The sequence below is a fragment of the Canis lupus genome, chromosome 3 (genome assembly GCF_048164855.1).
Source record: "Canis lupus baileyi chromosome 3, mCanLup2.hap1, whole genome shotgun sequence".
In the NCBI taxonomy this organism is placed as follows: Eukaryota; Metazoa; Chordata; class Mammalia; order Carnivora; family Canidae; genus Canis; species Canis lupus.
The window spans coordinates 11284794-11312567 of NC_132840.1; the positions used below are offsets into that span (position 1 = coordinate 11284794).

General features: G+C 41.5%; 1 protein-coding gene and 1 long non-coding RNA gene across 4 annotated transcripts in view; one reads left to right on the forward strand and one right to left on the reverse strand.

The window, feature by feature from the left end:
• The window catches only part of IST1 (IST1 factor associated with ESCRT-III), a 33537-nt gene extending 15883 nt beyond the window's left edge, over positions 1-17654 (reverse strand). Inside the window, exons 1-2 of one of the 3 annotated variants that reach the window (XM_072817551.1) lie at positions 17498-17610; positions 2174-2215 (exon numbers count right to left, since the gene is read on the reverse strand). The gene's annotated coding sequence lies outside the window, so the exon portion shown is untranslated. Of the gene's footprint in view, positions 1-2173; positions 2216-16826; positions 17168-17497 lie in introns of those variants that run through there. The other 2 variants (XM_072817558.1, XM_072817543.1) reach the window with 2 other exon arrangements.
• On the forward strand, positions 16803-19125 carry LOC140628308 (uncharacterized). Its single transcript, XR_012026606.1, has 2 exons — positions 16803-17838; positions 18341-19125. It is a non-coding gene; the product is annotated as an uncharacterized lncRNA (long non-coding RNA).
• The last annotated feature ends 8649 nt before the right edge of the window (positions 19126-27774 follow it).

The following is a 27774-nucleotide window of genomic DNA, read 5'->3' on the forward strand; positions in this document are numbered from 1 at the left end:
CCTTGAGATCACGACCTGAGCCAAAATCAAGAGTGAGATGTTCAAATGACTGAGTCATCCAGGCACCCCTCAACTAGTATTTATTAAGTATTTTACTGTATACCAGAAACTGTGCTAAGTTCTGCACATAAAAAGATAACCTGCCTGGGTGGCTCAGAGGTTTGGCGCCTGCCTTCGGCCCAGGGTGTGGTCCTGGAGGCCTGGGATTGGGTCCCACATGGGGGTCCCTGTGTGGAGCTTGCTTCTCCCTCTGCCTGTGTCTCTGCTTCTCTCTCTCTCTCTCTGCATGTCTCATGAATAAATAAATAAAATCTTAAAAAAAAAAAAAGATAACCTGCTTCTCCCTCTCCAGCTTCCTCTGCTGTTCCCCCTGTTTGTCCTCTGTCAAATACATAAATAAAATCTTTTTTAAAAAAAGTGTCGGGGGATCCCTGGGTGGCTCAGTGGTTTGGCGCCTGCCTTTGGCCAAGGACGTGATCCTAGAGTCCCGGGATCGAGTCCCGTGTCGGGCTCCCAGCATGGAGCCTGCTTCTCCCTCCTCCTGTGTCTCTGCCTCTCTCTCTGTGTGTCTATCATAGATAAATAAATAAATCTTAAAAAAAAAAAAAAAAAAAGGTGTCGGGTAGCCCCGGTGGCCCAGCAGTTCAGCGCCGTTCTGCCCCAGGGTGTGATCCTGGAGACCTGGGATCAAGTCCCACGTCGGGCTCCCGGCATGGGCCTGCTTCTCCCTCTGCCTGTGTTTCTACCTCTCTTTCTCTCTGTCTCTCGTGAATAAATAAAATATTTTTTAAAAAGTGTCAGAAAGGATATGGGAAAAACTGAAGCCCTTGTGTACCATTGTTGGTGAGACTGTAAAGTGGGGTACCACTATGGAAAACAGTATGGTAGTTCCTTAAAAAACTGAAAACAGAAATACCATCTGATCCAGTAATCTTACTTCTGGGTATACATCCAAAAGTGAAAACAGGATCTCCAAGTTATTTGCACACCCATGTTCATAGCAGCATTATTCACTATAGCCAAGAGGTAGAAGTAACCCAAATGTTCAATAACAGATGAATGGATAAACAAAACATGCTGTTTATGTATTTTGACACACACAATAGTATAAGTAAAGTCTGAGTCCATGCTGTAGCAAGTGACAGGATCTCCTTCCTTTGTAAGAGTGAATATTAGCCTGTTAGTATTTAATAAAATGTATGTCTTCATGTATAAGGTAAATGTACACATATACCTTAAGGTCTGGCAATCGCACTGCTGAACAATACCCTCAAAGAAATTTGTACAGAGGGCCATGAAGACACATATACAGTGAAGCACATACAGACCCTATGGTAGTAAGGAGTTGGCAGGATACCACGAGTTCCTTACAAGAGGACAAATAAAATGTGACAGAAGCACACAACAGATTAGTATGCAGCAGTCAGAATTAATGACCTAGCTATACTTAAGAGTAACATGTGTAGTCCTTAAAAACCAGAACCAAGGGGGCACCTGGGTGGTTCAGTGTCTGCCTCTTGGTTTAGGATCAGGTCATGATCCCATGGGTGGGGAGACGGAGCCCAGCACTGGGCTCCACGCTCAGTGGAAAGTCTGCTGGAAATTTTCTCTCCCTCTGCCCTCCCCTCACAAATCTTTTTCTCAAAGATTTTATTAAAGACAGGGAGTGAGCTGGAGAGTGATGCAGGAGAAGGGGGGAAGGACAGAGAGGGAGAAGCAGGCTCTCCACTGAACAGGGAGCCCAATGTGGGCTCAATCCAAGACCCCAGGACCACAACTGGTGCTGAAGGCAGATGCTTAACAGACTAAGCCACATAGGTGCCTTGCTCATAAATAAATCTTAAAGTATCCAGTTTAAAAAGAATTTTTTTTTAAGTGAACAAAGTCTCAGAGATCTGTGGGGCAATAGCAAAGGATCTAGTATTTGTGTCCTCAGAGTCCCAGAAAAGTTGGTACCAAAAAATTGTGAAAACCTATAGGCTGAGGGGGGCACTGGGTGGCTCAGTTAAGTATCTGAGTCTTGATTTCCGCTCAGGTCAAGATCTGAGTTCTGAGATCAACCCCTATGTAGGACTCCAGGTCCAGCTGGGAATCTACTTGAGATTCTCCCCTGGAGGCAGGGCAAGATGGCAGAGGAGTAGGGTCCTCAACTCACCCAGTCCCACCAACTTACCTAGATAACTTTCAAAACATCCTGAACACCTATGAATTCAACCTGAGATTTAAAGAGAGAACAAAAATAAATAAATAAATAGAGAACAGCTGGAATGCTACAGAGAGAAAAGTTTTCGCTTCTAACAAGGTAGGAAGGTGAAAAAAAAAATAAAGAAGAATAAAGTGGGGGAGGGGTACTGCGAGTAGCAGAGCTAAAGCAGAAAGGTGAAAGCCTCAGGGACAGGAAAGTCCAGCCCTGGATCCGCACTGGAGTTTTCCCTGACAGAAAAGTGCTTAGCAGGGAAATCAGGCAGAACCACAGGAGAGGAATGAAGCCTCAAGATTCCCGGAGTCACTATTTGAGGAGATGCCCTGGGGGGATAGCTCAAACCATGGTCTGATATCGGTAAAGGGTTGGAGTGCCACAGCCCTCCGGGGCATTTGGGAGAAGCCAGTAGGTTAGGTGAGCCGGCTCCGAACGGAGGCGGCTGTGCCCCTTTCCCTTAAGGAGAGGTGGCCCCCAGGAGAGCGTGGTTCCAGCACAGGGCTCCGGATCCCAGGGCACCCAAGTGGACAAAGCCAGCGATCCTACATTCCCCCTGGACAGATGGAACCAGGGAGAGCACAAGACAGCGAGAACTCTCCTGCCGCTGGGCGCCCCCAAGCTGTACATCTCTGTGCACCCTCATCGGCCTGAGAGCATTTAGGCCAGTGAGGACTGGGAGACTGCATTAGTTACTCATTGGGAGCTCGACTCCAGAGCTGGAAATCTGGCTGCAGCCACTGATGTTTTTCCTCCTAGTTTCACCATGTGCCTGGGAGGGGCAGGGCCGCCAGGGAACAAAGGCCTCAAGGACTAAACAGCTCACACTGAGCCCCGCATCAGGTAAGGGGCGGGGCATCTCTGCCCAAGCACAGACGTCTGAGAATCAGCACAGCAGACCCCTCCCCCAGAGGACCAGCTGGAAGAACAGGGGAAGAGTTCTTGACCAAGCAGTGCTGAAAAGCTCCAGGAGCAAGGGAAAATCGAGGGAATATAGTATATAGAACTAGAGGGTCTCCCTCCCCTTTTAAAATTGTTTTTCCCCTTTTTCCATTACAATTAGTTTTTATATCAGACTAAACATTTCCAGTATTTTTTCCCTTTCCCCACCTTAACTACAATATTACCAGCTCTTCATTTTTAAGTTTTTTCCTTTTTGACTTTCATATTTCTATAATTACACATCTTAGATATATTTTTTCACTTCTGGATTCCCTTCAACATATTCAATTTAATTTGGGGAGATTTAGGAGACAGGGGTTTTTGTTTTGTGATTTTTGTTTTCTCTGCCTTGTTTTGTTCTACAATGGCAGAATACTCCTAAAACATGATCAGCATGCACCCAGAACCAAGAGGAATACCAGACTAGTTCGTTCTGTGAGATTATATTCTCTCTTCATTTCCATTCTGCCCCCCTCTTTTATCTTATGTTTTGGTGGCAATGTTGGAGCTTTCTAGAAGTATTGCTGGTTTATATATGGGATGCTGGGTTTGAGCATCTTCTAACATACAGAACAAAATAAAATACACTCAGAACCAAGAGGATCACCCTCTAGGACCCCTCAGGTAGACTATATTCTCTCTCCACTACCACCCCTTCACCATCACAATCCCCCAATTCCCCCCCCCCCTTTTTTTTCCCTTTTTCTTTACTTTTTTCTTCTTTGGGGTTTTTGGCCTTTTATTTTTTACTACTTTGTTTTAAAATTTATGACTTTAGTGGTCCTTTTGTTTTGTTTTGTTCTGATCTTTTTTCATTTTCTGGTCTCTGACCTCATCAGAATCATCTAGGGTGGAATTTACTTGGGCCATGGTTGGTATTTTTGACTCAGCCTGCTCATACAGCCACTCTGCAACGAACAAAAGGACTAGAAGGAAGAATCACCACAAAAGAAAGAATCAGAAACAAAGAAAGAATCAGAAACAGTACTCTCTACCACAGAGTTACAGAGTATGGATTTCAACTCGATGTCAGAAAGCCAATTCAGAAGCACAATTATAAAGCAACTAGTGGGTCTGGAAAAAAAGCACAAAGGACTCCAGAGACTTCATTATTGCAGAATTTAGATCTAATCAATCTGAAATTAAAAATAAATTAAATGAGATGCAATTTAAACTGGATTTCCTGGGATGCCCGGGGGGTGGCTCAGGGCGTGATCCTGGAGTCCCCAGATTGAGTCCCACATGGGGCTCCCTGCATGGAGCCAGCTTCTCCCACTGCCTGTGTCTCTGCCTCTCTCTCTCTGTCTCATGAATAAATAAAATATTTTAAAACAAATAAAATAAAAAATAAACTGGATTTCCTAACTGCTAGGGTTAATGAGGTGGAAGAAAGAGTGAATGACACAGAAGACAAGTTGATGGTAAGGAAGGAAGCTGAGGAAAACAGAGATTCTCTCTCCCTCTCCTTTTGTCCCTCCCCACAATCGCACATGTGTGGGTTCTCTCTCTTGCTCTCTAAATTTTTTTTTAAAGATTTTATTTGAGAGAAACAGCAAAAGAAAGTACAAGTGGGGAGGAGAGGGAGAACAGGCTTCCCGCTGAGCAGAGAGCCCAACATGGAGTAAGGAGTTGGCAGGATACCACGAGTTCCTTACAAGGAACTCCAGGACCCTGAGATCATGACCCGTGCTGCAGGCAGACAGACACTCAACCAAATGAGCCATCCAGGCACCTCTAAAATAAATCTTAAAAAAAAACCAAACCCTAAAGTCTGAAAACTCCCCAAATTTAGCTAATGGCATAATTTAGCGAAAAGCATATGTCCATAGGCTGAAAAAGTTTAGGGCATTCTAAACAGCATAAACACAAAGAAATGTTTGCCCAGACTCATCATCAAAAAACTGCTGAAAACTAAAGATAAATTTGTAAAATACTGAAAGCAGCCAGAGAAAATACTGACTCTAAGTATATTGTCAAAGTATATCTACTGTTATACATATAAAAAATACTGTAAAAAATACTATACAAAAAAAAAAACCCTTCAATATTTTTTTTTAATTTTTTATTTATTTATGATAGTCACACACAGAGAGAGAGAGAGATAGAGAGAGAGAGGCAGAGACACAGGCAGAGGGAGAAGCAGGCTCCATCCACCGGGAGCCTGACGTGGGATTCGATCCCGGGTCTCCAGGATCACGCCCTGGGCCAAAGGCAGGCGCCAAACCGCTGCGCCACCCAGGGGTCCCACCCTTCAATATTTTAAACTGGAATACTAGTATTCAAATAACCCAAAAGGCAAAAATACTAACAAATGAAAAACAGAGAACAGAAAACATAATAAAATGGTGTTTTTTAATATTTGAACTTAAATAATAATTACATAAATAATTATATAAAAATGGTCTAAAAACAACTTAGAGATGGTCAGAATGGTCCAAAAAATGGTCCATCTATATTCTATCAACGAGAAACTCACTTTGATAAAATAAAAACAAGTACGTTAAAAGTGAAAGGATGTGCCTGGGTGGCTCAGTGTTAAAAGTGAAAGGATGTGTCTGGGTGGCTCAGTGTGTTAAGCATCCAACTCTTGATTTCAGCTCAGGTCATGAGTGCAATGTCTGCTTGTCCCTCTCCCTCTTCTCCTTTCACCACTCACATGAGCTCATATGCTCCCCACTCAAATAAAATTTTAAAAACAAAAAGGTTGGGGCACCTGGTTCAGCGCCCGCCTTTGGTTCAGGTCATGATCCTAGGATCAAGTTCCGTGTGGGGCTCCCTGTTCAGTGGGGAGTCAACTTGTTCCTTTCCCTCTGCCCCTTCCCCTACTCAAGCTTGCTCTCTCTCAAATCTTTAAAAGAAATAAAGTAAAAGAATTAAAAATGTGTATTACACACTCATCAAAAGAAAGTTGGAAGTTTAATTTTTTTACACCCTTCCACCCATTTCAGTACAAGCTTCCAGTAATAAATATTTAAGTCATGGGGATGTGAATGTATAGATTAGTTAATAATACTATACTGCTTATTTGAAAGTTGCTGAGAGTAGATCTTAAAAGCTCTCATCACACATATACAAAAAAGTTATCACAAGAAAAAAGTTTTGTTAACTGTGTATGGTGATGGATGTTAACTAGACTTACTCTAACGATCATTTTTCAATATACATAATAATCATTATGCTGTATACCTGAAACTAATATAATGTTTTATGCCAATTTTAACTTATTTTTTTTTAATTTCTGTTTTGTTTTTATTTTTAATGTGCTGAGGTTTCAACATAAAACGCTGAGGATTGAAAAAATAATAATACTTTTTTTTTTTTTTAAGATTTTATTTATTTACTCAAGAGAGACATAGGCAGAAGGAGAAGCAGACTCAAGCAGAGGAGCCTGATGAGGGACTCGATCCCAGGACCCCATCCTAGGAACCCAGAATCATGACCTGAGCCAAAGGTAGATGCTCAACCACTGAGCTACCCAGGTGTCCCCCCAAAATAGTACTCTTAAATGACATCTGCTTGATCATGAGATGAAAATGAAACAAAAGACAAAATCTGGCTGTTTCTCTTGCCAAATTGCTGATGGTAAAAGCACCACAGCACAGAGGTGACACTCTGGAGTCACACTGCCTGGTTTTAAATCGTGGCTGTGCCACTTATGAGATATGTGGCCCTGGGCAACTTTTCTTTTTTATTTAAATTCAGTTAACTAACATATAATGTATTATTAGCTTCAGAGGTAGAGATCAGTAATTCAACAATTTTATATAATACCCAGTGCTCATTACATCATATTCCCTCCTTAATGTCCATCACCCAGTTATGCTTAACCCATACCCCCACCCCCGCCCCTCCAGCGAACCTGTTTCCTAAGAGTCTCATATGATTTGTCTCCCTCTCTGATTTCATCTTGTATAATTCAATTTTTAAAAAGAAAGTTAGGGGGATCCCTGGGTAGTGCAGCGGTTTGGCGCCTGCCTTTGGCCCAGGGCGCGATCCTGGAGACCCGGGATTGAGTCCCACGTCGGGTTCCCGGTGCATGGAGCCTGCTTCTCCCTCTGCCTGTGTCTCTGCCTCTCTCTCTCTCTCTCTCTCTGTGTGTGTGACTATCATAAATAAATTAAAAAATCATGGGATCCCTGGGTGGCGCAGCGGTTTAGCGTCTGCCTTTGGCCCAGGGCGCGATCCTGGAGACCCAGGATCGAATCCCACATCGGGCTCTCGGTGCATGGAGCCTGCTTCTCCCTCTGCCTATGTCTCTGCCTCTCTCTCTCTCTCTCTCTCTCTGTGACTATCATAAATAAATAAAAATTAAAAAAATAAAATAAAATAAAATAAAATAAATTAATTAATTAAAAAATCAAAAAAATAAATAAATAAAAAGAAAGTTAGGGATGCCTGGGTGACTCAATGGTTGAGCGCCTGCCTGGGGTCCAGGGCGAGATCCTGGAGCCCCAGGATCGGGATCAAGTCCCAAGTCGGGCTTCCTGCAGGGAGCCTGCTTCTCTCTCTCTGCCTGTGTCTCTGCCTCTCTCTCTCTCTCTCTCTGTCTCTCATGAATGAATAAAATCTTTTTTAAAAATTTAAAAAATAAAAATAAAAATAAAGTTAAAGTTAGTTGGAGGGACTATATTAATGTTAGACAAAGTAGATTTCAGAACAAGGAAAACTTGGGCAGCCCGGGTGGCTCAGCGGTTTAGCGCCGCCTTCAGCACAGGGCGTGATCCTGGAGATCCAGGATAGAGTCCCACATCAGGTTCCCTGCATGGAGCCTGCTTCTCTCTCTGCCTGTGTCTCTGCCTTTCTCTCTCTGTTTCTCATGAATAAATAAATAAAATCTTAAAAAAAAAAAAAGAACAAGGAAAACTAGGCATAAAAAAAGGAACATTATAAAATGATATAATTATATAATGATAAAAGAGTGAATTCACCAAGTAAATATAACAATCCTAATAATGAATGCACCTACAAATAGGGCTTCAAAATATATGAATCAAGAACTCACAGATAAGAAAGGAGAAATAAATCCCTAATTATAGCTGGACACTTCAACATACTTCATCAGTAAATGATCAAAGTATCAGCAAGGACATACAAGAACTGAACACACCCAACCAACCTATCTCAATGATAGTTACAGAAAACTCCGCCCAACACAGTAAAGCACATGGAACATACTTGAATGTAGACCATATCCTAGCGTACAAAACAACCTTAACAAAACAGGGTGGAAGTCACACGAAGTATGAACTTTAACCATATGGAACTGAACCAGAAATCAGTTAACAAGACAGAACATCTCCAAATGCTGGAAAATTAAACAATACACTTCTATATAATCCAAGGCTCAAAGAGGAAATTGCAAGCAGGAAAAAATATCTAAAGGTTTGAATTGCAAGGAAATGAAAATATTGAAATTTGTGGATGTAGCTTAAAAAGCAGTGCTTAAGGGGAACACCAGGGTGGCTCAGCAGTTGAGCGCCTGCCTTTGTCCCAGGGTGTGATCCTGGAGTCCCCAAACGAGTCCCATGTCGGGCTCCCCTCAGAGAGCCTGCCTCTCCCTCTGCCTGGGTCTCTGCCTCTCTGCCTCTCATGAATAAATAAATAAAATCTTAAAAAAAAAATAAAAAAAAAATAGCAGTGCTTAAGGGGAAATTTACAACACTAAATGCTTGTATTAGAAAAGGTCTCAAATTAGTAATCTAAGCTACCACCTAAGGAACTGTAAAAAGAGCTGTATTAACCCAAAGCAACCAGAAGAAAATAATAAAAACAAGGCTAAATAAATAAATAAATCTGAAGCAGAAAACTACAGAAAAATAAACAAAACCAAATGCTGGTTATCTAGGGAAAAAAAATTTTTTTTTAAGATTTTATCTACTTTAGAGGACAAAGAGCAGGAGGAAGGGGCAGAGAGAAACGGGTAGCCTGACTTAATCTGGGAACTCCGGGATCATGACCTAAACTGAAGGCAGACACCAAGCAGACTGCCTTCAGCTCAGGTCGTGATCTTGGGGTCCATGGATAGAGATCTCTCTGCATCTCAAGGAGCCTGCTTCTCTCTCTACCCCCCGCCCCCAGGCATGTGTACAGTTTCTCTCTCAATAAATAAACTTTAAAAAAAAATTTGATAAATCTTGGGGCACCTGGCTTGGCACAGTCAGTAGAGCACAGGACACTTATCTCGGGGTGGTGAGTTCAAACCCCATGTTGAGCATAAAGATTATCTTTAAAAATAGATAAATTTATAGAAAAGGGACAAACTATCAGGAATGAAGGGTGGAATGAATATCATTACAAATCCTAGAGATATTAAAAGAGGAATTAGCAACTTTCATCTATAAATTCAAAAAACAATAGACAAATCTCGGAAACTCAACTTACCAAAACTGACAAAGAAATAGAAAATGTAATTACTCCATACACATAACAAAAATTGAATCTAAAATTAAAAAACATTCAAAAGGAAAAAAAAACTCAGGCCCAGGTGGCTTCTCTATAAGAATTTTCTATCAATCATCTACAGAAAATTAATACCAGTATCACATGAACCCTCACACCTTGTAAGGCTGGTATGAGAATTAAATGATAAATGGGCTTTTATATGTTTTCTCCCCAGCTTTGACTTTTTTTTGACTAACCTGTTTCAAAGTCATTGGAAGACTTCAACTGTAATCAGTAATAGTTGCTTGAAGTCAAAGCTTCTTTTTTTTTTTCCTTTGGTCAAACCTATTTCTGCGGTTCCATTGTTATTCCCACACTGCCAGGCACAGGGCTTTGTACAAAGCTGTCACTATTGTTAATTAGTAAGAAATTTAAATAAAAATAACATTCTTAAAAAAAAATAACATTCTTTGTTTTAATTCCTCTGACTTAATTTTTGTTTTAGATTTAAGGAAAAAAATAATTTGCCAAAGTATTTTGTTAACTTAAGTTTCAAGAATTTTCTTTTAAGTTTTTAATTTCTGTTTTTAGTAATCTCTACAACCCATACTGGTGCTCAAACTCACAACCTGGAGATCAAGAGTCGCATCGCATGCTCTTCTGACTGAACCAGCCAGGTACCCCTAAGTTTCAAGGATTTTCAGCTTTCAGAAACTAGATTCCTGTTCTACAAAAACCATGAATCATTAAAGATAATGCATTAAACCACAAATGCAACTAAAGATCCTAAATAATTATCAATATATGAAATAAGTCATTAGACCCCAAACTAGTCTAATACAAAATACCAACTCCATTACCATTCCAGGATTTGAACCTGTTTCCAAAGCTAAATACCATAATCTTTGTACCTGGCATGATTAGGAATATTAAATTTAGGAACAACCTGAAAGTTAATAAAATATTCTGGTCAAGTTAACTGTTCTATATATATGCAAACATCCACATAAGTAAAACATATGAACAAATAATGTATATGTATGTGTATGTATATATATGCACCATATACTAATACTGTACAACACATTTAAAATTCCTTTTATGATTCACAGATTATTCTAAGATGTTATGCCTCAACATGTTTACTGTCATGCATTCACTCACCAACTGTTTGTTGTGTGCTCTTCTATCAAGCACTGTGCTAAGCCACCACAGAAAGACACATTATAAGACCTCGCCCTAAAGTTTCAAAGATCTTACAAGCTAATGAGAAAGACAAAAAACAACTGTAAGACATGTAAATGACTGTAACATAAATCCTAGGAAATGATTATGAACTAGTAATTACAAAACTAGTTCATACCTAGGCATACCTCTTTTTATTGCACTTCTCAGATACTGCATTTTTTACAGATTAAGGTTTGCAACCCTGCATCAAGCCAGTCAATCAGCATCATTTTTCCAAAAGCGTTTGCTCAATCCATGCCTGTGTCACATTTTGGTAATTCTCATTCACAATATTTCAACCTTTATTATTATTACATATGTTACAGTGATCTGTGACCACAGATCCTTGATGTTACTATTGTAAAATTGTAACTGGAGTGCCACCAACCACTCCAATGTAAGACAATGAACTTTACTGATTTATGTGTATGTTCTGATTGCTCCACCCGTCTCTCTCTCTCTCTCTGCTTAGGCATCCCTATTTCCTAGGAAACAATATTGAAATTAAGCCAATCAATAACCCTATAATGGTCTCTAACTGTTCAAGGTAAAGAGTCAAATGTCTCTCACTATAAATCAGAAGCTACAAATGATTAAACTCATCAAGAAAAACATGTCAAGGGACGCCTGGGTGGCTCAAGGGTTTAGCACCTACCTTCAGCTCAGGGCAGTCTGGGATCAAGTCCCACATGTGGCTCCTTGTGGGGAGCCTGCTTCTCACTCTGCCTATGTCTCTGCCTCTCTCATGAATAAATAAAATCTTAAAAAAAAAAAAAATGTCAAAAGCTGAGCTAGGGGCAGCCCAGGTGGCTCAGTGGTTTAGCGCCACCGTCAGCCCGGAGCCTGATCCTGGAGACCGGGGATCAAGTCCCACGTCAGGCTTCCTGTATGGAGCCTTCTCCCTCCTGTGTCTCTGCCTCTGTGTCTCTCATGAATAGATGAATGAAATCTTAAATAATAATAATGTGTTTAAAAAAAAAAAAAAAAGCTGAGCTAGGCCAAAAGCTAGGCTTCTCGAACCAGTTAGGCAAGTTATAAATGCAGGGGAAAATTTCTTGAAGGAAACAAGAGGTGCTACCCCAGTGAAGAAATGATAAGAAAGCAAAACAGCCTTATTGCTGATATGGAGAACGTTTTAGTGTTCTGGATAAAAGATCAAAGGAGCCACAACATTCCCTAAGCCAAAGCCTAATCCAGAGCAAGTTCCTAACTCTCTTCAGTTCTACCAACTGAGAGGAGAGGTAGCTACAAAGAAAAGCCTGAAGCTAGCAGAGACTGACTCATGAAGTTTAAAGAAAGGAGCCATCCTCTATAGCAAGGAACAACGTGAAGCAGCAAGTGCTGATGCAGAAGCTGCAGCAAATTATCCAGAAGATGTAACTAAGATAATAAAGGTGGCTATATTTTTTTAAGTAGATTCCATGCTCAGCACAGAGACCAACATGAGGCTTGAACTCACCACCCTGAGATCAAGACCTGAGCTGAGCTCAAGAATTGGATTGCTTAATCGACTGAGCCACCCAGGTGCCCTTTAAACAAGATTTTATTTTTAAAAAAATTTTATTTATTTATTCATGAGACACAGAGAGGCAGAGACATAGACAGAGGGAGAAGCAGGCTCCTTACAGGACTCCAATGTGGGACTCAATCCCCAGACCAAGATGACGCCCCCAGGTATCCCTAAACAACAGATTTTAAATGTAGACAAAACAGCCTTATACTGGAAGGAGATGCCATCTAGGACTTCCATACTCAGAAGTCAATGCCTGGATTTAAAGCTTCAAAGGACCCAGTAACTCTTGTTAGAAACTAATGCAGGGGATCCCTGGGTGGCGCAGCGGTTTGGCGCCTGCCTTTGGCCCAGGGCGCGATCCTGGAGACCCGGGATTGAATCCCACATCGGGCTCCCGGTGCATGGAGCCTGCTTCTCCCTCTGCCTGTGTCTCTGCCTCTCTCTCTCTCTCTGTGACTATCATAAAAAAAAAAAAAAAAAAAAAAGGAAACTAATGCAGCAGGCAGCCCAGGTGGCTCAGCGTTTAGCGGGGCCTTCTGCCCAGGATGTGGTCCTGCGGTCCCGGGATAGAGTCCCATGTCAGTCTCCCTGCATGGAGCCTGCTTCTCCCTCTGCCTGTGTCTCTCATGAATAAATAAATGAAAAGAAAATCTAAAAAAAAAAAAAAAAAAAAAAAGCTAATGCAGCCAGTGACTAAGTTGAAGCCAATGCTCATTTACCATTCTGAAAATCCTACAGCACTTAAGAATTATGCTAAATCCACTCTGCCTGTGCTCTATAAATGAAACAACAAAGCCAGAATGACAGTACATGTTTACAACATGGTTTACTAAAGATATTAGGCCCACCATTGAGACCTACTGCTCAGAATAAAAAAGATTCCTTTTACTGTTCACTGACAACACACCTGGTCACCCACGAGCTCTAATGGAGATGTATGAGATTAACGTTTTCATGCCTGATAACACAACATCCATTCTGCAGTTCATGGATCAAGGAGTAATTTCAACCTTCGAGTCTTTTTAAGAAATATATCCTACAGGGACGCCTGGGTGGCTCAGCGGTTTGGGTGTCTGCCTTCGGCTCAGGTCGTGATCCTAGAATCTGGGGTCGAGTCCTGCATCAGGCTCCCTGCATGAAGCTTGCTTCTCCCTCTGCCTGTGTCTCTGCCTCTATGTCTCTCATGAATGAATAAATAAATAAAATCTTAAAAAAAAATTAAAAAAAAAAAAGAAATATATCTTACATGGCTAGAACTGCTATAGATTGCGATTCCTCTGATGGATTTGAGCAAAATCAATTGAAAACCTTCTGGAAAGAATTCACCATTCTAGATGCCATTAAGAACATTCGTGATTCATGGCAAGAGGGCAAAGTAACAATATTAACAAAAGACTGGAAAAAATTCCAATCTTCATGGATGACTTTGAGGGGTTCAAGATTTCAGTGAAGGAAGTTATTATAAATGTAAAAATAGCAAATTAACTAAAATTAGAAGTGAAGCCTGAAGATGTGACTGAATCGCTGAAATTTCACGATAAAACCTTGACGAGAAGTTGTTTCTTGGGGCCCCTGGGTGGCTTAGTCAACTAAGTGTCTGCCTTAGGCTCGGATAGTGATCCCAGAGTCCTGGGATAGAGCCCCGAGTTGGGCTCCCTGCTCTGTGGGGAGCCTGCTTCGCCTTCTCACCTCTGCCTGCCCCTTGCCCTGCTTGTGCGCTCTCACTGTCAAATAAATAATAAATAAATAATTTTTAAAAGTTGTTTCCTATGAATAAGCAAAGAAAGTAGTTTCTTGAGATGAATTCTATTCCTAGTGAAGATGCTGTGAAGATTGGTGAAATGGTAACAAAGAATTTAGAATATTACATAAATCACCAACAGGGATTTGACAGGACTCAACTTTTGAAAAAAGTTCTATGGTGCATAAAATGTTATCAAACAGTATGATACGCTGAGAAACTTCATGAAAGGAGTCAAGTGATGCAAAAAAACTCCATTATTGTCTTATTTTAAAAAACTGCCAGGGCTTCCACTTCACCCAGATCAGTAAGGAGCCATCAACATGGAGGGAAGACTCCCCACCAGCATAAGGTTACAATTTCTGGGTTAGCCTTTTCTTAGCAATAATATATTTTTAAATTAAGATAGGCACATTTTTTTGTTAGACTTAATGCTACTGCACGCTTAACGGGCTACAATAAAGTGTAAACATTATTATATGCGCACTTTGAAAACAAAAAAAAAAGTCAGGGGCTCCTGAGTGGTTCAGCCAGTTAAGTCTGTCTTTGGCTCAAGTCATGATCCCAGGAGCAGGGAGCCTGCATTTCCATCTTCCTCAGTAGGCCCCCCTGCTTGTGCACTCAAACACATGCCTTCTCTCAAATACATAAATCTTAAAAAAAAGTTAAAATATTCATTTGACTCACTCTACTGCAATATTCACTTTATTATGGTGGTTCAGAACAGAACCCACAATATCTCCAGGGTATGCCTGTACTGATGTACTATTTTCATCCGTGTACCAACAATATGTCACACACTGGCCTCATGTGCCCTTATTGGCTCTACCAACTCACTTGATCCCACTCAACTTTGGAACAAATCCATCCAGTCTCCCTTTTATCATTCAGTTCTAGGAGCTCTGTTTTTATTTCTTTTTTTGGGGGGGGAGAGCCTTTTAAAGAAGAATTCTCTTTATTCTGAGTAAGGGAAAGTATAAAACCATGAATCGAGTCATTCCTCATGTTACTTGGTTAGAAAGGTGAGACTGCTGCAACTCACACCTGCTGCCCAAAATTGTGAAGCTGTCCAGAGGTGGTAATCCTAAAAGCTCTATTTAAAGTAGTTAAAAACAGAAAAAAAAAAAAAAAAAAAAATCTGGTCCTAAGAGACAAGCCTAAGAGTAGCTCCAAAAAGTACCAAGTGGGAAAAAGAGGCAGTAGCATGGTCAACAGTGACTAGAATGATAGTATGCAGTACAAAGGAAACCTTTTGTATTTAAAATGTATTATTTTAGGGACCCCTGGGTGGCTCAGCTGTTGATCATGCGCTTTCAGCTCAGGGAATGATCCTGGGATCAGGTCCCACATCCGGCTCTCTGCATGGAGCCTGCTTCTCCCTCTGCCTGTGTCTCTGCCTCTCTCTCTCTCTCTCTCTCTCTCTCTCTCTGTCTCTCATGAATAAATAAAATCTTTAAAAAAAAAAAAAGCCAACTTTACTGTATTTTCACACTGTCAACTGTTATCAAACCTTCACTGATCAAATTAATCAAGATTAAAAAGTTAATAAAATAAAGGGTCACAAGACCAGTAGCATCATGTGTAACACACAAGAAAAGTACAGACTACAGAAAGCAGAGACCATTATATATTCTGGAAGCTATAAATATTGAAATGTGTAGATATTATGAAAGTATTTTTGTCTTGTTTCAACAAAATAAATATTAAAAAAAAAAATCACAGGAGTCACTGGGTATACATCTCACCAAGAGTTTTTCCTCATATTTTTACACAGTTGTAATCATGGACTCTGACACTACTGAACCCCGCCTTTTATCATGTAACATAGTATCTATTATGCTACAGTCTTTAGTTTTATTTTAATGGCTAATATTCCATAGTAGTAATTTTCAATTTCCCCAACTGATATCTGTCATATAAATGATGCTGAAATTAGTATTAATGTGCAAACTAATGCATACAAAAACTTTTTCCGTATTTGAAATTATTTCATTAGACTACACCCTATTTTCTATTTTTAAAGTCAGAAGAGACTACCTACAGCTGGGACTTGATTCTAATTTTAAATGAATGAGAACTTAAGCCTAGAGTTGGGGATTCCGGAGGCTCCTGATCACCTAGAAGCCCAGAGGCACAGGAAGAAAGTAAAAACAAATCATTTGGACAAAACAGTAACAGTACTTTGAAAATGAGAGCCAATGCTAACATTAAAGTTGTTTTTTTTTTTTTTTTTTTAAGATTTTATTTATTTATTCATGAGAGACACAAAGAGAGAGAGAGAGAGGCAGAGACACAGGCAGAGGGAGAAGCAGGCTCCATGCAGGGAGCCGACGTGGGACTCGATCCCGGTCTCCAGGATCAGGCCCTGGGTCGAAGGCGGCGCTAAACCGCTAAGCCACCTGGGCTGCCCACATTAAAGTTTCAAAACACTCTTTTACCTTCTAAGTAAAGGGTATCACGAAGTCCTTTTATTCCCAGTAGATGTGCTTTTGAGAAAGTTGTAAAAACAAAATTTCCCACGGACTACTGGGCTGTAGGTAAAGAAGTCAAAGGCTTCTCCGTGCCTGCGCCCACTCACAGGCATCTCAACTACTATTTTATTAAATACTCGCGCAAGGAGAGATATAAACAAAATTGGCCCCGAACTGATCATGGTTGAAGCTAAATGAGAAGAGAATTCATTACTACCCTTTAGTCTGCATGAAATTTCAATACAAAGTTAAACGCATAACCCAGAACAAAGAATCACAACCCCCCCCCCTTCCTCGAAAAGAGTGATTTATAAGCGGCTTTTAATTTTAATGAAGGGGCTGTGCCTTTCCTACCGCCTAATGGTAGACGGACCCTCTGTGGATCCCGATCCCGGCGAAAGTTTACGCGGCTGAGTTTGAAGCCCTGAGCTCCAGCACCCCGGAAGAGAGCGCGGAGGATACGGAGAGGAGCGAGACGAGGAGGGGGCCTCGGGCTCCTCACAGGGTCTCCCCTACGACACGGGGGGCAAAGACCGCTGCTTGCGGAAACTACGGAGGAAGGCCGACTCCCTCCGGCCGATGGAGGCCGCCCCGCCAGGTGGAGCGGTCGACGCAGACCCCGACCTTCCCGGAGCCTCTCTGGACCAGTCCAACAGGGCACAGGGTGTCACCCCGAGATCGCAGGCCGAGCCCCGTCACCAACAGGCGCCGAGGCCGCGGCGTTTCCGCCTCGGGGGAAGAACTCTTCCAGGCAGGAAGCACAAGAGGAAAGTTCCGCCGCCTCAAGTATCCGGGACCAGCGGTCTCCACGCGGCTCGCGGCCCCGCCACGCCCCCAGCCCCCGCCTCAAGCGGCCTCCCGCGCCGCGGACCTCCGGCCTGACCCCCAGACCCCGGATCCTCCCTTTTCTCCTCACCTGCCACCTCAGGGTCGTCTGAACCCAGACTGGGGAACTCCTAAACCCAGAGCTCAGCGCGAGGAGAAAAACAAAGACCCTTAACGATAAGACTGCCGATAAGACTCACCTGGCTGAATCCAGGCGTGAAAACGGCTGACACCGACTCGGTTCTCAAAGCTCAGCATCCAAAATGGCGGCTCCCTCGGCCTCAGCACAAGCAAGCGCGGGCGGAGGGATCCGCGGGGGGGGGGGGGGTCAGCTAGCCACGCCCCCCTACCCAGGGATTGGCTGCGAGCCGGCCGCTCCCGGAACTCACGTCCTGAGGGACTCGAGGCTCCCTCATTCGGGTCCCTTCGGAGCGGGCGCGATGGGGACTACTTCCCGCGGCGGAGGCATGGGTGGTGACGTGTGCCTACGTCACGTCACCTACGTGATCGTCACCTGATGGAGGCTCGCCCTCTCTCGCAGGTCTTAACCTGGGGCCCAGGGAGGTGGGCTGCAGTAGTTTGCTCACCTGCTTTGTGCCCGGTGCTTTTTTTTTTTTTTTGCCGGATTTTTCCCAGTCCCTCGAAAACCCAGCTCCAGTATTAACCTTTTAGATACCCGGAGTTGCTCCCCGATATTTGCTCCCGACCTTGGGTCAACTCCAGTCGCCCCAAGGGCTTCCTGCCGGGCGTCGGGTTCTTCCCTCCCGCGGCAGCGACTGAGCGGGTTTCCGACCCTTCCTCCTATTCCTTTAGTTGCCCACCATCACTCCATCCATGTCCTCCGATAGCCCTGCCCCTCTTTTATTTTTTTCCCAGCCCCTCTTTTAAACCAAATCTGATTGCTCTTTCAACCAGAATGTCTTTATTATTTAATTCACTGATGTTTTGTCAACACCACGTTCTCCGGCGATTTACCTTATCTCTATAACATCTCTGTGCTAAATGAAACTTCCGTTTACTTTTGTTTTTCCCTTGAAAACCAGTCTCCCGGTTTACCCAAGGAAGGGCGCCTCCTCGGCTCTTGGCTTCTAGGCGAGGTAACCCTGCCCCCTGCTGTCGAGGCCGCGTCCACCGGGACCGAAGCTGTGGTTTGCGAAATTGTAATGCGGTCATAGGACGAGGATGGAGCTACGCATTACTGTATGTTTATATGGACTCAGTAGTGGTGTGTGTTTATCACCACTTGAAATATTTCTTTAAGAAACCGTTCCCAGAACCTCAAAATACAGTGTGTGTGGTTCCTTTCAAATGTGTAGGTGTGTTTTTCCCCCCTGTAAATGCGTGCAAATGTAATTGAAGTCTGTTGTGCAGTAGGATAATGGCAACCATAAAGATGGGAGTGAGGGCGGAGGGCTCGAATCTAAAAAGCCTTAGAGACCTTGCAACCAAAGGTAAGGTGTGTGGATCTTGTTTAAGGATTCAAACCAACCAACTATATAAAAGACATTTTTGAGACAATTGGGAAATTTAGATGATGGACCAGGTATTTTACATGATACCAACAAACCAAAGAATTGTTATTCTATTAAGCATGAAAATGGCATTGAGATTTTGTAAGAAAACGTCCTTTTAAAAATGTTTAGACCGGGATCCCTGGGTGGTGCAGCGGTTTAGCGCCTGCCTTTGGCCCAGGGCGCGATCCTGGAGACCCAGGATCGAACCCCATGTCGGGCTCCCGGTGCATGGAGCCTGCTTCTCCCTCTGCCTGTGTCTCTGCCTCTCTCTGTGTGTGACTATCATAAATAAATAAAAATTTTTTTTAAATGTTTAGACCATGAATTCCTTGCATAGGGGTAAAATGGGGCAAGGATTGTGATGATTGTGTAACTGAATGAGTTAGTGTTGTACGATTCTCTCTACGTGTAAGTATGTTTTAAAATGTTCATAGTGGGATCCCCGGGTGGCTCAGCGGTTGAGCATCTGACTTCAGCCCAGGGCGTGACTCTGGGGTCCCGGGATCGAGTCCGACATCAGGCTTCCTGCATGGAGCCTGCTTCTCTCTGTGTGTGTGTGTTTCTCATGAATAAATAAATAAAATATTTAAGAATAATAAAATAAAAATTAATAATAAAAGAAAAAAAGCAGAATAAAGGGGATTGAATTTAACACCACGTTTTTTGAGAGTAAAAATATGTTTGTTTTTACCAATTTGAGAGTACATATGTGGGGTTTAGTGAAAATGCCTATGCCATTATTAATTTTTAAAAATACATTATTAGGGGATCCCTGGGTGGCTCAGGGGTTTAGCGCCTGCCTTCCGCCCAGGGCGCGATCCTGGAGTCCTGGGATCGAGTCCCACGTTGGGCTCCTGGCATGGAGCCTGCTTCTCCCTCCTCCTGTGTCTGCCTCTCTCTCTCTCCTCTATCTATCTCTATCATAAATAAATAAATCTTTAAAAAAAGACATTATTAAAATTTGTGTTTTTATTTTAAATTTAATACAAATAGGATAATAACATGCACACTATTCGGTAAACCTGCTTTTAGGGGCCCCCGGGTGGGTCTGACTGTTATGTGTCTGCGGTTGGTTCAGGTCATAATCCCAGGGTCCTAAGATCAAGCCCTACGTTGGACTCCTTGCTTGGCAGGGAGCCTGTTTCTCCCTCTCCCACTGCCCCCCATTCTTTTTTTATTGCCCCCCATTCTTGCTCTCTCTCACTTTCTATCTCAAATAAATAAAATTTTTTGAAATTTTGAAAAACCTGCTTTCTATATATTTTCTATATTTTTAAATAAAGGTTTTATTTATTTAAGAGAAATAGGGGAAGGGGCAGAGGAAGAGAGAGAGAGAGAGAGAGAGAATCTCAAGCCGACTATGTGTTAAGCTTGGAGCCCTATGTGAGGCTTGATCTCAACCCAGAGATCATGACCTAAGCTGAAATCAAGAGTCAGACACTTAAATGACTGAACAACCCAGGCACCCCAAACCTACTTTTTATACTTAATATACTCTGCATATTTTTTAAAGATTGTATTTTTTTTTAATTTTTATTTATTTATGATAGTCACACAGAGAGAGAGAGAGAGGCAGAGACACAGGCAGAGGGAGAAGCAGGCTCCATGCACCGGGAGCCTGACGTGGGATTCGATCCTGGGTCTCCAGGATCACGCCCTGGGCCAAAGGCAGGCGCCAAACCGCTGCGCCACCCAGGGATCCCTAAAGATTGTATTTTTAAGCAATCTCTTAGCCCAGGTGGAACTTGAAATTAGAATCCTGAGATCAAAAGTTGCATACTTTATTGACCAAGCAAGCCAGGACCCCATTCTACATATCTTTTTTTCTGTCAGTACGTACCGATCCATTTTAACCATGGAAGCAGATACACCATAATTCAGCCAAATGTCTTATGAGTATTTAGGTTGATTCCAATAATGTTCTGTATTGTCCTATAGTGAATATCCTTCTAAGTATATATGTTCAGTATATGTTCAGACTATTTTTCTTTTCAGATCACTTATTAAAGACAAAGTCCCATAAGTGGCATTGGTAGGTCAAAGGATATGCATATTTAAAAATTTGGTTCCCATATTATGTGTCCCCCAAAGTTCATATGTTGAATTGCTAACCCCCAGGATCTCAGATTGTGACCTTATTTGGAGAATGGATCTTTACAAAGCAAGTCAAGTTAAAATGAGGTCCCTAGAGTGGACCCTAATCCAATGACTTATATCCCTATGAAAAGGTAAAATTTGAAGACAGATACACACTCAGGGGGAACACCAAGTAAAGATGAAGGCAGAGATGCAGGTGAAGCATCTACAAACCAAGAAACACCAAAGATTGCCAGCAAACCACCAGAAGCTAGGGAAAGGGCCTGGAACCAATTCTTTCTTAAAGCCCTCAGAAGACGCTAACTCTACTAATGCCTTGATCTAGGACTTCTAGTCTCCAGAATCATGAGACAATAAATTTCTGTTAAGTGACCGCATTTGTGGTAATTTGTTAAAACAGGCCTACCAAACTAGTACAACCCATTACCAAACTTCTCTCCCAAAAGGTGCTATTATTTTATCTTCCTAGTAATAGTGTATGAGAATGCCCATTTCCTCGTACTCCCCAACTATAGGCATTGTCAATCTTTCTAATCTTTTTGAAACTAAGAAATTATTTTACTTTGCATATTGTTGAACATTAGCGAGATTGACTAGCTTGTAAATATGCTCATTGTGGTCTTCTGTTCATTTTCCTAATGGTACAGATAAACTTTTAAAATAAATTTTTTACAGTAATGCATAAATAGCCAACCACACACACACACACACACACACACACACACACACAGCTGAAAAAGATGTTAGAATAATCATTGTTATCAGATTCTGGTGCTTTTGAGCAAGTTACTTAATTCTCTATGCTTCAGTTTCCTCATCTGTAAGATGGGAATAATATCACCTACATTAATAAAGTTGTTATGAGGATTAAGTGGGTTAATTACATAAAGCTTTTAGAATACCATATTAAACAGATAATGTTAAATGCTTTCAAAATCCTTCCAAGTGATATTATGTGCATGTAAAACCATATGTATATACATGCCCTTTTTTACACATGTAGTAGCATTATGTACACTATACTGTAACTTGTACTATCACATACAAAGATATATATCTTGGAGATTGTTCCATATCAGTAGGTATCAATAATTCTCATTCTTTTAGAGAACTACATAATCCAATATATATGTGTACTATAATTTTTAAGCACTGTTCTGTTGGTGGGAATTCAGGTTATTTCCAATATTCTGCCTCTATAAACAATGCTGCAATGACTAGATATTGGCTAGCATGGGTTGTATTTAATAGGTAAATTCCCAGAAGCAGAACTGCGTCAAAGGGTACATTTTTAACGTGAAGAGATTTGCCAGCTCACCCTTGACAGAGGAAGCATCAATTTACATCGCCACTGATGTATGAGAGTTTTTATTTCCCCATGCCCTCAGTAGCACAGTGTGTTTGGATAACTTTTGGAGTACTTGACATTATTGCAACCTTGTTCAAACCATGAAAGATGAGTGAAAAGTGTCATGGAGCTCATGTCTTGCTAAAAGTGACACAACTCATTTAGAAAAATTGCTTCCTGGGGCACCTAGGTGGCTCAGCGGTTGAGCGTCTGCCTTCAGCTCAGGGTGTGATCTCGGAATCCCAGGATCGAGTCCCGCATTGGGCTCCCTGCATAGAGCCTGCTTCTCCCTCTGCCTGTGTCTTTGCCTCTCTCTGTGTGTCTCTCTCTGTCTCTCTTTGCCTCTCTCTCTCTCTCTCTCTCTCGTCCCATGTCAGGCTCCCTGCATGGAGCCTGCTTCTCCCTCTGTCTCTGCCTCTCTCTATGTGTTTCTCATGAATAAATAAAATCCTTAAAAAAAAAAAAAGAAAAGAAAAGAAAAGAAAAATTGCTTCCTACCCAGCAGTTGCTTCAATTCAGCATTGATCATCTGTTTCTGTTCTGTATAATTATTTAGATCCTATAGTACATCAGTGTATTTTTTAAAAGATTTTATTTATTTATTCATGAGAGACACAGAGAGAGAGGCAGAGACACAGGCAGAGGGAGAAGCAGGCTCCATGCAGGGAGCCCAAAGTGGGACTCCATCCCGGCTCTCCAGGATCAGGCCCTGGGCTGAAGGCAGCGCTAAACCACTGAGCCACCCGGGCTGCCCACATCAGTGTAAATTGTGCCACTGTCCTTGGCTGAACAGACCAGTTTCATTCAGAAGCAAAACATAACTGAAAAAAATCAAACTGACTCACATTATTTTGTTTGAAAATCCTATTTTGCTGTTAGGATAAAAATCAATGCATAACATTTCTTTGGTTAACTAACCAGTAACTCTTTTCTGTGTACATGATGATAACTAGGGGCCATGACACGCACCTGATACAGTGCTTGAACATAATAGAATAATGTTCCATAGCAGGCCTGCAGGCCAGGATCAGTCAGGGCTGTTTCTGTACAGTCCCTCCAGCTAAATATGGTTTGTACAGGGTTAATGGATTGCAAAAACAAAAAACAAAACAAAGGGAAAGAAGAATATGTGACAGAATCCTGATGTGCCCACAAAGCCTAAAATATTGATAAATTGGCCCTTTACAGAAAAGTTTTGCTGACAGCTGCAATAGAAGAAAGTACTACACATCCTGTAAAGAGAGAAGGGTAAGATGATGGGCAGAAAGTAATTTGTCTTTTTCCTTTAAAAAAAAAACAAAAAACGATTTATTTGAGTTGGGGGGAGGGGCAGAGGGAGAGAATCCCAGACTCTTCACTGAGCACAGAGCTAACTTAGGCTGGATCTCAGGCTGAGATCATGAGCCAAAATCAAGGGTTGGACACTCAACTGACTGAGCCACCCAGGCGCCCCTTGTCTTTTTTCTTTTAAATACATTTAGAAAAGGGAAAGTCTTGGGGCATCTTGGTGGCTCAGTCAGTTAAGTGTCTGACTTTGGCTCAGGTTGTGATCTCAGGGGATCTTTGTGATGAATTTTTGGAATATAGATGAGGTTGGTGGGGTGAGGTCCGGAGCCGAAGACCAAGAAAGAATTCTTGAGACGCCTTTGTGCAAAATGGTGGTTTTATTAAAGCATGGGGACAGCACCCCTGGGCAGGAAGAGCTGCTGCCCTGGGCCTGTGAAGGGTGGCTGATTATATACCTGGCAGTTGGGAGGGGTTTGAAGATAGAGTACTCTCTAAGGAATTTTGGAAGCAAGGTTTCCAGGACCTTGAGGGGGCTAGTTATTGTTGGGGAAAGGTCACTTATTACCATCTAATAAAACCTGAGTCATGGGGATCTCTGGGTGGCTCAGCAGTTTGGCACCTGCCTTGGGCCCAGGGCGTGATCCTGGAGACCTGGGATTGAGTCCACGTCAGGCTCTGTGCATGGAGCCTGCTTCTCCCTCTGCCTGTGTCTCTGCCTCTCTCTCTCTTTCTGTGTCTCTCATGAAAAAATAAAATCTTAAAAAAAAAAAAAAAAAAAAAAAAAACAAAACCTGAGTCATGAGACCCTTCAGATGTACATCGGTGGGCCATGTGCTTGGGGAATGATTGCCAACATATATCTTGGGGGGATAGAAATAAAGGAATTTTTTTTAAAGATTTTATTTATTTACTCATGAGAGATACAAAGAGAGAAAGGTAGAGACACAGGTAGAGAGAGAAGGAGGCTCCATGCAGGGAGCCCGACGTGGGACTCGATCCCAGGTCTCAAGGATCACCCCCTGGGCTGAAGGCAGCGCTAAGCCACCGAGCTGCCCATGAAGGAAATTTCTAAAGGAATTTTTATATGTTAAGGTAGACTTATAGGATCCTGGGGGTCAGGCTAAGATTGCCTTTTGCCCTTAGCAAAGTATTAACTTCGAGGCAGTTAAGTCCGTAAAGGAATGTCCCTCTGCCTGTTTCAAGAGCTTGTTGGTGTGCTTTGTCCTCAGCTAGTCCTCTGCTCCCCCGTCACTGGGATCCAGCCCTGCATGGGACTCCCAGGCTCCGAGGAGAAATCTGCTTGTTATCCTCCCTCTGCCCCTCCCCCACTAATGTTTTTTCTCTCTCTCTCTCTCATATAAATAAATCTTTTTTAAAAAAGAAAAGGGAAAATCTTGGAAATATAAAATATGGACTATTCTGGACATTTTCATAGACCTATAGAAAAATCAAGAGCATTTTTTAGAGCACCTATGGAATGATTTTTCAGAGAACTTATTAATATCATTAATTAGGGCTATATACAAATATTAAATATTTCCATGGTATTTTTCAGTTTACAAGTTACTTACAAACACATTACCTCAATATAAGTGAGGCTCACAACATTTCTATAAGCAACTGTGGGCCAGAAGTGATTGTTTTTAGAAGAGAAAAGTGAAGCTCGGACCTGTAGTAATCAATCCAAGGTCAACAGGTATAACTACCAGGGTCGGATCTTGACCCAGATCTTGAAACTAGACATTATATACTTTCCATTATCCATAATGACTTGCATCCTAGTTTTACCTCCAATTCCTGTATATTGATTTTATCAACAAATGAAAAATTTGGGCAGCCCTGGTGGCGCAGCGGTTTAGCGCCGCCTGCAGCCCAGGGCGTGATCTGGAGACCCTGGATCGAGTCCCACGTCAGGCTCTCTTCATGGAGCCTGCTTCTCCCTCTGCCTGTGTCTCTGCCTCTCTCTCTCTCTGCATCTCTATGAATAAATAAATAAAATCTTAAAAAAAAACAAATGAAAAATTCATTAAATCACAGTTATGATTCTGATTTGGGTTCACATATAAGATCAAAAGAGAGTTCTCAAATCAGATTATTTTCATGGCATTTATCATCATTGTAGTCATCCTAGAAAACTTTATTTTACCTTAAATGGCTCCAAAGGGATGAAAATATAACTATAGATTCTAAATATAAACTTAAAAGTTAAAACAATCTCCTTAAAATATAAGATTCTTATCAAGACTATATGATACTGGCATAAGAATAGACATATAGATCAATGGTATAGAATTGAAAGTCCAGAAATAAACCCATACATTTATGGTCAATTGATACTCAACAAGGATAATAAAACAAGTTAATGGGGGAAAGAATAGACTTTTCAACAAATAATTCTAGAAAAACTGGATATCCACATGCAAAAGAATAAAGTTGAAACTCCCTGTCTCACACTTATGCAAAAATTAACTCAAAATGGATCAGATATTTAAATGTAAGAGGTAAAACTATAAAATTTTTAGAAGAAAACATGGGTGTAAGTTTTAATGACTGTGGATTAGGAGGTGGTTTCTTAGATATGACACCTAAATCACAAGCAGCCAAAGAAAAAATACACAAGGTGGACTTCATACATAAAAATTTTTAGTGCTTCAAAGGACCCTGTCAAGAAGTAAAAAGACAGCCTACACAATGGCAGAAAGTTTTTGGAAGTCACATATCCTAAAAGGGTCTAGTATCAAGAATATTAAAAAACAACAAGCAGCACTGAAAAAACAAATAACCCAACTTAAAAATAGGCAAAGGACTTGAATAATACATCCTTCAAATGGTCAATAATAAGGACCTGAGAAAGTGTTCAACATCCTTAGTCATCAGGGCAAGTCAAAACCACAATAAGTTGTCACTTCACACTCACTACAATGGGTATAGTAAAAAAGAAAAACAATAACAAGTGTAGTCTAGGATGTGGGTAAATTAGAACCCTCCTACATTGCTGGTAGGAATATAAAATTTTGCAAGCACTTTGGGAAACAGTCTGGCAGTTCCTCAAAAAGTTATAGTTACCATATGACCCAGTAATTTCACTCCTAGGTATATACCTGAGAGAATTGAAAACACATGTTCACCCAAAAATTATACATCAGTGTTCATAGCAACATTATTCAGAATAGCCCCAAAGTGGAAGCAACACAAATATCCATCAACTGACAAATGGAAGTAAAATGTATATCCATACCCAGGAGTGTTATTTGGCCAGAAAAAGGAATGAAATATTGAGGCACCTGGCTGGCTCAGTTGGTAGAGCATGTGACTCTTGATCTCTGGGTCACAAGTTAGAGCCCCACATTGAGGGCAGAGTTTACTTTAAAAATAAAAATAATAACAGCAAAGAAAAAGAGGAATGAAGTACTGACACATACTACAACATGGGTGACCTTGAAAATATTATGCCAAGTGAAAGGAACAGACATAAAAGGCCCCATATTGTATGATTCCATTTATGTGAAATGTTCAATAAGCAAATCTGCAGAGACAGAAAGTAGATGAGGCGTTGCCAAGAGCTGGGAGAAGAAAGAGGGGGGAATGGTTGTTAATGAGTATAGGGTTTCTATTTGGGGCAATGAAAATGTTTTGGAATTAGATAATGGTGATGTTGCATGACCTTGTGAATATACTAAAAACCACTGAATTACACACTCTAAAAGAGTGAATTTCAGGGTCTAGCTTGGTTGGTAGAGCAGACTGTTGACTTTGGGGTTGTAAGTTCAAGCCTTGTGTTGGGTATAGAGATTACTTAAAAATAAAATATTTACCAAAAAGAAGAAGAAAAGAAGAAGAAGAAGAAGAAGAAGAAGAAGAAGAAGAAGAGAAGAAGAAGAAGAAGGAGGAGGAGGAGGAGGAAGAGTATGAATTTCATGGTATGTGAATTATATCTTAATAAATTTTTTTTAAATTTATGATAGTCACAGAGAGAGAGAGAGAGAGAGAGAGAGAGAGAGAGGCAGAGACATAGGCAGAGGGAGAAGCAGGCTCCATGCACCAGGAGCCCGACGTGGGATTCGATCCTGGGTCTCCAGGATAGCGCCCTGGGCCAAAGGCAGGCGCCAAACCGCTGCACCACCCAGGGATCCCATCTTAATAAATTTTTGAGTGAAGTTCTTTAAATTATCAATATTGTTGTACTATAAAGCCCTAATGAGGTCATTGTAAGAGCCAGTAAATTTAAAAC